Source organism: Mustela nivalis (assembly GCF_964662115.1).
Source record: "Mustela nivalis genome assembly, chromosome: 3".
Classification (NCBI taxonomy): Eukaryota; Metazoa; Chordata; class Mammalia; order Carnivora; family Mustelidae; genus Mustela; species Mustela nivalis.
In genome coordinates this window covers 2,138,930-2,148,479 of record NC_139022.1, presented here as the reverse complement: position 1 = coordinate 2,148,479, position 9,550 = coordinate 2,138,930, and the positions used below count along the sequence as shown (strand labels likewise).

At 37.9% G+C, this 9,550-nt stretch overlaps 1 pseudogene across 1 annotated transcript; it reads left to right on the top strand.

Annotated features, from left to right (window-relative positions):
- Positions 1-5,643: 5,643 nt before the first annotated feature.
- Positions 5,644-6,563, top strand: LOC309861878 (olfactory receptor 2L8-like; annotated as a pseudogene). The gene has a single exon. The product of its transcript is annotated as an olfactory receptor 2L8-like (transcript).
- Positions 6,564-9,550: the final 2,987 nt, after the last annotated feature.

Sequence of the window (9,550 nt, the reverse complement as noted above, 5' to 3'; positions counted from 1 at the left end):
GAATAGACTGTCTTTTTTTCCACTGGATATTTTTCCTGTTTTTCAAAGATTAAATAACCATGGAGTTGAAGGTCCATTTCCAGAGTCTCTGTTCTGTTCCTTTAATCTATGTGTCCATTTTTGTGCCAGTACCATGATGTCTTGGTGATCACAGCTTTGTGACAAAACTTGAAATCAGAGAATATAATGCCCCCAGCCTTGTTTTTCTTTTCAACATTTCCTTGACGTTTCAGGGTCTTTTCTGGTTCCAAACAAATTGTTTGTTCCAGCACTTTGATAATGCCATTGGTATTTTTACCAGGATGTCATTGAAAGTATAGATTGCTCTGGGCAGCACAGACATTTTAATACTATTTATTCTCCCAATCCATGAGCATGGCATGTTTTTTTTTTTCTTTCATCTTTTTGTGTCTTTTTCAATTTATTTCATAACGGTTTTGTAATTTCTAGAGTATAGATCCTTCACCTCTTCAGTTTGGTTTATTCCATGGTATCTTACAGGTTTTGGTGCTATTTTAAGTGGAATTGATTTCCTAATATCTTTTTCCACAATAATATTGTCAGTGTATAGGAAATCAATTAATTTCTGTGCATTGATTTTGTGTCTTGCCACATTATGAATTTGCTGTATGAGTTCTAGTAACTCAAGGGTGGAGTCTTTCAGGTTTTCCATGTAAAGTATCATTTCACCTGCAATATTGACAGTTTGACTTTTTCTTTGAGAATTTGATTTTTTTTTTTTTTGGATATTTGATTGCTAATGCTGGGGACATCTAGTGTTAAGTTGAACAACACTGGTGAGAATGGACATCTTTGTCATGTGCTTTAGTGTAAGAGAAAATCTTTCAGATTTTGCCCTTTGAGAATGATAAATGGTGCTGGGAAAATGGGACAGCTATATACAGAAGAGTGAAACTCAACAATTCTCTTAAACCATACACAAAAATAAACTCAAAATGGATGAAAGACCTCAAAGTGAGGCAAGATCCATCAAAATCCTAGAGGAGAATGTAGGCAGGAACCTCTTTTACATTGGCCATAGAAACTTCTTTTATGGCATGTCTCCAAAGGCAAGGGAAACAAAAGTGAAAGTGAGCTTTAGGAACTTCAAGGTAAATAGCTTCTGCACAGCAAAAGAAACAGTCATCAAAACTAAGAAGAACTATAGAATGGGAGAAGATATTAGCAAAAGACTTTTTAGATACAGGGCTGAAATCCAAGATCTGTAAAAAACTTCAAAAACTCAACACCCAAAAAACAAATAAGTTAAAAAACGGGCAGAAGACATGAACAGACGCTTCTCCAAAGAAGACATACAAATGGCTAACAGACACATGAAAAAAATGCTCATCATCATTCGCCATCAGGAAAATTCAAATCAAAACCACACTGAGATACCACCTCACACCAATTAGAATGACAAAAATTGACATGGGATTAAACAACAAATGTTGGTGATGATGTGGAGAAAGGGAACACTGTTACACTGTTGGTGGGAATGCATGTTGGTAAAGCCACTTTGGAAAACAGTATGGAGGTTCCTCAAAAGTTAAAAATAGATCCACCCTATGACCTGTAAATTGCATTACTGGGTATATACTCCAAAAATACAGTTGTAGTGAAAATAAAGGGAACATGCTCCCCAATGTTCAGAGTAGCAATGTCCACAATAGCCAAACTATGGAAGAAGCCACGATGCCTTTCAACAGATGAATAAATAAAGTTGTGGTCCATATATACAATGGGATATTACTCAGTCATCCATTTGCACAAACATGGATGGAACTGGAGGGAATTATGCTAAGTCAAATAAGGTAAGCTGAGAAAGACAACAAATCATAATATGGTTTCATTCATATGTGGAACATAAGGAATAGCATGGAAGACATTAGGAAAATGAAGAGAAAAATGAATATGGAGAACCAGAAGGGGCTACAAAACATGACAGACTATGGACTTTGAGAAACAAAGTAAGTGCTTCAGAGGGGAGGGTGTGGAATGATGGTCTAGCCCAGTGATTGGTATTAAAGAAGGCATGTATTGCATGGAGCACTGGGTGTTATATGCAAACAATGAATCATGGAACACTACATCAAAAACTAATAAGGTACTGTATGGTGACTAAGATTACATAATAAAATTAAAAAGTAATTATTGATAGATAATTATTTATTCCCATTCTTTACTTATTTTGTGATTGTATTTGTAGCTTTTTTTCCTGATTCTTTCTTGTCTTTTCTGTTTTTCATGGCTTGGTGTTTTTTTTGTAATGACCTAGCTGAATGTCTTTCTCTTGTTCTTTGTATATCTAAGGCTAGTTTTTTATTTGTGAGTACCATTATGTTTGTATATAGAATTTTATGATGTAGCAGTCTATATTAAATTGATGATCACTTAAGTTTGAACATATTCTTTACTCCTATCCCTGGCATACTTATGTATATTGTGTCGTATTTCATGACTTTCTTTATTCTGAAACCCTTGACTGATTTTTACATAAATACTTATTTTTTTTTCATCGTGTGTGTGTGTGTGTGTGTGTGTGTGTGTGTGCTTCCCATTTTCATACTGTCATGTATGGTCTTTTCTTTCCCCTCAAAGAACTCCCTTTAATATTTGTGTAGGGTTGTTCTGGTGGTTATGAACTCTTTCAGTATTTGTCTGAAGAACTCTTTATCTCTCCTATGCTGAATGATAGCTTAGCTGGATGGAGTTTACCTGGCTGCAGATATTTCCATTTTTGCACTTTTTATATGTTATGGAACTCTCTTCTGACTTGGAAAGTTTCTGCTGAAAAATCCCAACAACATCGTGTGGGTTACCTTGTATGTAATAGTATTATTTTCTCTTATTGTTTTATCTTTTTTATCACTCCCTTTTCCCCCTATTTTAACTATTATGTGTTTTGGTATGGATATCCTTAGGTTGATTTTTTTCAGGGTTCTCTTACTTTTCTGAATCTGAATATCCAATTCATTTATCAGATTAGGAATTATTTGTTCAGATAAATTTTCTGCCCTCCTTTCTTTCTTCTTCTGAGGTTTATATCACATTGCTTTTACTACACTTGGTAGAGTCACAGTCACAGAGTTCCTTTTGTTTATTCTCATTTTGCATAATTTTTAGCTCTTATTTGCTCAACATGATTATTTTCCATTAGTTTGTCTTCCAGGTTGTTAGTTCATTCCTATGAATTCTCTAGTCTGATATTTGTTCTATCAAGTACCTTTTTAATTTCATTTGTTATGTTCTTCGTTTCTGATTGGTTCCCTTTTATCTCTTTATTAAGGGTTTCATTAATGTCCTCCCCTCTTTTCTCAAATCCAGTTATTGTATTTATGATCATTACTCTAAATTCTATAACAGTTATTTTACTTATATCCATTTTTCTTTGGTGTTTTGCAGGGCCTTTTTTTTTTCTTTTATTTGGAAGGTATTCTTTTTCCTTTTAGTTTTGTTTAACTCTCAGTCTCTATTATATTGTGTTAGATAAGTCAGCTATGTCTCCTGCTCTCATAGATGATGGCCTTATGATTAAAGGTTCCTGTAGCATCATGTAGTGCAGTGTCCCCTGTTCTCCAGAGCATGACACTTGACAAAGTGTCTCCAAGGAGTGTGTGCTTTGCCATTGTGTCCTGGCCATTTTTTTTTTCTTTCAGTCCACTTGTCTGTAGAAGCTCTCTTTTCCTATTGTGGGCCCTGTTTTGTCTCTGTTCAGGGTGGAGTTTATGTCTACCATGTGTGCAGTGGTCTGCTTACAAAGTGCAGCCTGCTACCAGTGCCATTGGAAGTGAGGCTCTGCAAAATACATAGGTGTAGAGACTTAGTATAGACAGGGATTTGTGCTGGTCTGTTGGAGGGTACCAGTAAATGTAAAAGCTTGACTGGAAAAGGTGGAACCACAAAAGTGTAGGCAGGGGTAAGTTTTGTTGTAATCAAATTAAGTAATGAGTGTCTGTATAGGTGTCATTCCTGCAGGTAGACCTATGGTTATGCTATGGAGGAGCAGGAGAAGGAAATGTTACCTATTGGTTCCTTTGTTCATGGAGACAACTTTCTGCAACCCTTGTCTCTCTGGAAAACATTTAAAGATGATGATATACCTTGTTGGCTTAGTTGTTAAGCATCTGCCTTAGGCTCAGGTCATGATACCAAGGTCCGGGGATTGAGTCCCAGGATGGGCTTATTGCTCAGAAGGAAGCCTGATACTCCCTCTCTCACTCCCCCTGCTTGTGTTCCCTCTCTTGCTGTCTGTGTGTGTGTCAAATAAATAAATAAAATATTAAAAAGAAAGGATAAGAAAAGATAAAAGATTTCAAGATGAGTAAATAATTCAATCCCATATATCCAGGTATTTTTCAAACTGCTGCTTATATGCTGTATCTGCATGAGCTAATTGTAATGCTATCTCTTTAAGAACTGGGGCTAAGCTTACTAATGCCCTTGGGGCTCTCACAGAGCTGAGCTTGATTTTTAAAATCCCAGGCTTTAATTCCTACTAATTGAAATAACTCATGAAAGCCAGCCCCTCTTTCTTTCAAAGTCAAATGTTATGGGAAGTTGTCTTCCCCATGTGAGATCCCGGTGAGATAGCCTGTTGATCACTCTTCCCCAAGATAGTGGTTCCTTCCCTATTATGAATGGTCATGGTTTGGTTTGCTCATCAAACATCTCCCTGGATTTGCTATATTCTTCAAAGTGACCTCTTCTCTACCTTTATTTGTGGAGTTTCCTCTGCCACTCTATGCGTCTTTCTCTGGGTTTTTTTATGCTTTGGGGCATGTTACCTAGTTGCATCCATGGGATGAAGTCAGTTAATGGCCCTTTTATTTTGTCATCTTCCCAGTTTCCCTAAGACATTTTAAAATTTTATTCTTCCACTTGGGGATGCTTGAGCAAAATAGTGAGGGTTGCAATATACATGGTTTATAGAAGATCTGGAGAAGAGTCTGCTCTATACTAAGAAATTGAAATGGAAGTTTGAAGGTAATGATAATGGAGGAATGTAATAATTAATACTATTTATTTATACTTGTACTTTTTTGAGTCCACACCATGAACTGATTACTGATATTCAGGAAGATTCCTTCAGCAAGGTAGGACACAGTGACAAGAGGGAAATCCAGCTTATCAACATGGGAGGGAAAAAAAAAAGAGGTAGTTATTTATATATGTCTGAAAGGGTAATATAACCTTGAATGAAAACATAAACACTTCCCTTGTATTACTAAATTTATTCATATTATGAACCAAATGAATATTTGAACTGATATAAACGTGTGTTCAGTCTTTGCAAAAGAATTATGTTTATATTTAATTCAATATTTATTATTTTAATATGCAAATTTATGAAGGGCATAGAATTATTCATATTTTACTCAGGTAGATATAGGTATTTTTTTGTTATTTCATTAATTCTTTACAGAATATTTTGAATGTAAATGCTTGCCACCATAGATTATAGCTTTATGAAACAACATAGAACGTCTTTATCCAAATAGAAAACTTTATTTCCTTAAGAAATTGGGTATTTCCTGAAAACTTCACAATTGCACAAAATTTTTTTGGAAAAAAAAAAGTAAAAAACAATTTTTTGATGTATTGGACGTGTTTTTCTCTTTTTCCAGTGAAACAAAATAGAATATGGAAAATTACAACCAAACATTAGCCTCTTTCCTTTTATTGGGGTTGTATCCACCATCACGTATTGGCCTCTTTCTTTTTATTCTCATTGCACTTATTTTCTTAATGGATTTTTTTTGAAATCTATTCATGATCATCATTATCCTCTGGGATAACCATCTCCACACACCCATGTATTTTCTACTTAGCTCTCCCTCATGGAACTGAACTATATCTCCACCATTGTCCCCAAGATGGCTTCCAATTATCTCTCTGGAAACAAGTCTATCTCACTTATTGGTTGTGGGGTTCAAAGCTTCTTCTTCTTGACGCTAGCCGTTGTAGAAGCACTACTCTTGACATCTATGGCCTATGATCGTTTTCCTCTTCACTATCCTGTTCGCATGAACAAAAAAGTCTGTGTGCTAATGATAATAGGATCATGGACAATAGGGTCTATCAACTCCTGTGCTCACACTGTATATGCCCTCCAAATTCCTTATTGCCAATCCAGAGCCATCAAACATTTTTTCTGTGATGTCCCAGCCATGTTGACTCTGGCCTGCATGGACACCTGGGTCTATGAGTACACAGTGCTTGTAAGCAACACACTCTTGATTGTGTTTCCTTTCATTGACATTGCATGTTCCTAAGGCCAGGTTCTATTTGCCATCTGCCACATGCAGTCAACAGAGGGGAGGAAGAAGACTTATTTGACATGCAGCACCCACCTAACTATGCTGACCTTCTACTATGCACCCTTTGCTTACACTTTTTCATGCGCAAGATCCCTCCAGTCCCCAACAGAGGACAAGGCTCTGGTTGTCTTCCACACCATCATGAACCCAATGCTTAATCAAATCATCTACAGCCTGAGAAACAAGGAGGTGATAGGTTCCTTGAGAAGAGTGATTCAGAGGATGTGCTCTATAAAATTGTAGAGTAAGTTATTATTAGTCCTTTGGCCTCAGAAATAGATTAATTGTACCTTGTATACTCCTTAAGAACATTATTATTGGGAGACAAGATGGCGGGTAAGTAGGAGGAGACGCCGTTTCATCCTTAACCCTAAAGTGAGCTGATTACCTACCAATGAACTCTGATCACCCATGAAATCAGCTTGAGATCAGAATTATACATGTCTGGATCTCTACAGGTGCAGAAGATTCCAGTGGGCAGGTAAAGCAGAGTGGGAACATCAGACTGATATCGGAAGATAAACAAAAGGGGGGGAGCCACCAGAGGCCACAGATTGGAAAATAATACCCCTAATATGAGAGTGCCCTGCATCTGGGGACCAGCATTAACTTGGCGACTGGTTGAAAGCACTCCAAAAGAGCAAAGGAACACGGGGGAAAATTGTAGGAATCGGGGTGGCTAGGGACAGGGGCTTAAGTCCCCGGGCCCAGGACAGCCTTCCCTGGTGCTGAGCCAGAGAGAGTGCAGCAGAGAAACCAGGTCTTCGTCCCTGAGCCACCAGAATGCCCGAGATTGCATGTGGTCCGACTCCTGTGAGGAGCGAGGAGCCTTGCCAGATGGCAGAATACCAGGCCATGCTACAGAGCCTGAAAGAGGTGCACAAAGGCCCCGCCTGGTGCTCTCTGACCCTTGCCCTGATCTCAGAGCCTGAGACGCATAGAGACACACAGCCTCCACTGAGAGAGGTATGTGCAAGGTTCTTTCATAGACCAAGAAAGAACAGGCACTCCCAGCCTGGGCCAGCAGGAAAATCTCAGTGTGCGGTTGCTACTTGGAACCTCTCTCCTGGTCTGGAATTTCCCAGACAGCCATCACTGTCATGGTTTTGGGTACAAGCAGAAGATACTGTATCCCCAGGGACCGAGACTTGGAGCCTATTCTACCAGAGGCCAAGGGGGAATTCATATGGGCTCGGCAACACCCACAGGAGAGCAAACTGAAGCTTCTCTCTGAGAGGGAGGTCAGGGTGCAGTTTGCTTTTCTCTAAACCTACAAAAACCATCAAAAGTGGTCAAGGCGAGAGAAAAAAAAAAAAGTGAACAAACATAAAAACCTCTGGAGAACAAAAGCCTGAAAAAACCGGTTTCCTAAGAACCCACCCCCTTGAGGGGAGCAGGAGGAATTAACTCAGGGAATACCATTGACTGAAAACACATGTGACAGGTCCCTCCCCCAGAAAACCAACCAGGAAAGAAAAAAAGAAAAAAAAAAGACTACAAGAGAACAACCACCACTACTTCATAGGACAACTTTTTTTTTTTTTAAGATTTTATTTATTTATTTGACAGAGAGAAATCACAAGTAGATGGAAAGGCAGGTAGAGATAGAGGAAGGGAAGCAGGCTCCCTGCTGAGCAGAGAGCCCAATGCGGGACTCCATCCCAGGACCCTGAGATCATGACCTGAACCGAAGGCAGCGGCTTAACCCACTGAGCCACCTAGGCGCCCCGTTATAGGACAACTTTTATTTTTAATTCATTCCCACTATTCTGTCTCATTTTTTTATATAGATAATTTTAACCTATTTACCATCACAGTGAGATGTCCAGTACATCAAATTCCATAATAACCTTCTAACCTGAACATTATGGTACATACACCTGTGTTTTTCTTTTGCATTTCTATTTTTTAATTTTTTTTTTCAATTTTAGTTTAGTTTAGTCAAGTTTATTCCTTTTTTATTTTATTTTTTAATATTCATATAGCATTAAATTTCAAAGTAATCCCCTTGCCCCTATCAATAATACCTCCATAGGTAAACCAATTTTTAATCCCCCTTTTATCTTAGGAAAGTTGAGTCCTTTAACAAAGATATCAAGATACATCTAGGAAGAATCAAAGCAAACTTCCTCACCCACACTGAGAATTTAAAATCACTCTCCCATATTTTTCTTCCACCAGTATTTCTGTGTTTTTTGTTTGTCCTGATAGCATATAGATCTTGCACATGGGGTTCATTTTGACAAGGTTCTTCCTTTATTTGGACATATATATATATATATATTTTTCTCTTGTCATATACTTTTATCAGTCTTTTTGTTTGTCTGTTTTTGTTTGTATACTTCACAGATCTTACCTTGGGGCCCATTTGGGCTGAATCTTTTCTTCCACCTTCCCATTCTTTCCTCTCTCTCTCTCTATTTTTTTTTCTTTTCTTTTTTCTCTCATTTGGGTGGGGAATCCTGATTGCTCAGAAGTGTTCCAGGGTGCACCTTGACTGCACCATGGTCAATACATTGAGTTACATCTGTTCAGTCATCTCTCACCAAAATGACTAGGAGGAGGAATGCCCAACAGAAGAAAAATACAGAGGATGGATATTCTGCAACAGAGCTAACAACTATCAACTTAGACAATATGTTGGAAAGATAATTCAGGCTAACAATTATCCAGGCAATAACTAGGTTGGAGAAAGCCAAACTGAATTGATTAGGGCTGAACTGAAAGTGATGAGAGATAAAGTTCACAATGATAGCTACCAGGGATGAGGTTCACAATGCTCACAATGAGTTATAATCCAATCTAAATTATCTCAAAGTTAGGTTAACTGAGACAAAAGATAAAATTAGTGATCTGGAGGACAAACAGAGAGAAAGGATCAGGAAGAAACCTGAAACAAACAGCTTAGAAGCCACGAAAACAGAAACAGGGAAATAAATGATGCCATGAAGTGTCCCAATGTCAGAATTATTGGGATCCCTGAAGTTGAAGAGATAGAAAGAAGTCTATAAGTTATCGTGGAACAACTTCTTTCTGAAAATGTTCCCAATCTCAGGAATGGAACCAGCGCTCATGTACTAGAAGCCAAAAGGACTCCACCCAAAATTATAGATTCAGAAAAAAACTTCAAGGCACCTGATAGTCAAATTGAGGAATCATAATTATAGATATAATCTCTTGAAAGCTGTTAGGACAAAGATTCTCCTTACTTACAAAGGAAAGCCCATCAG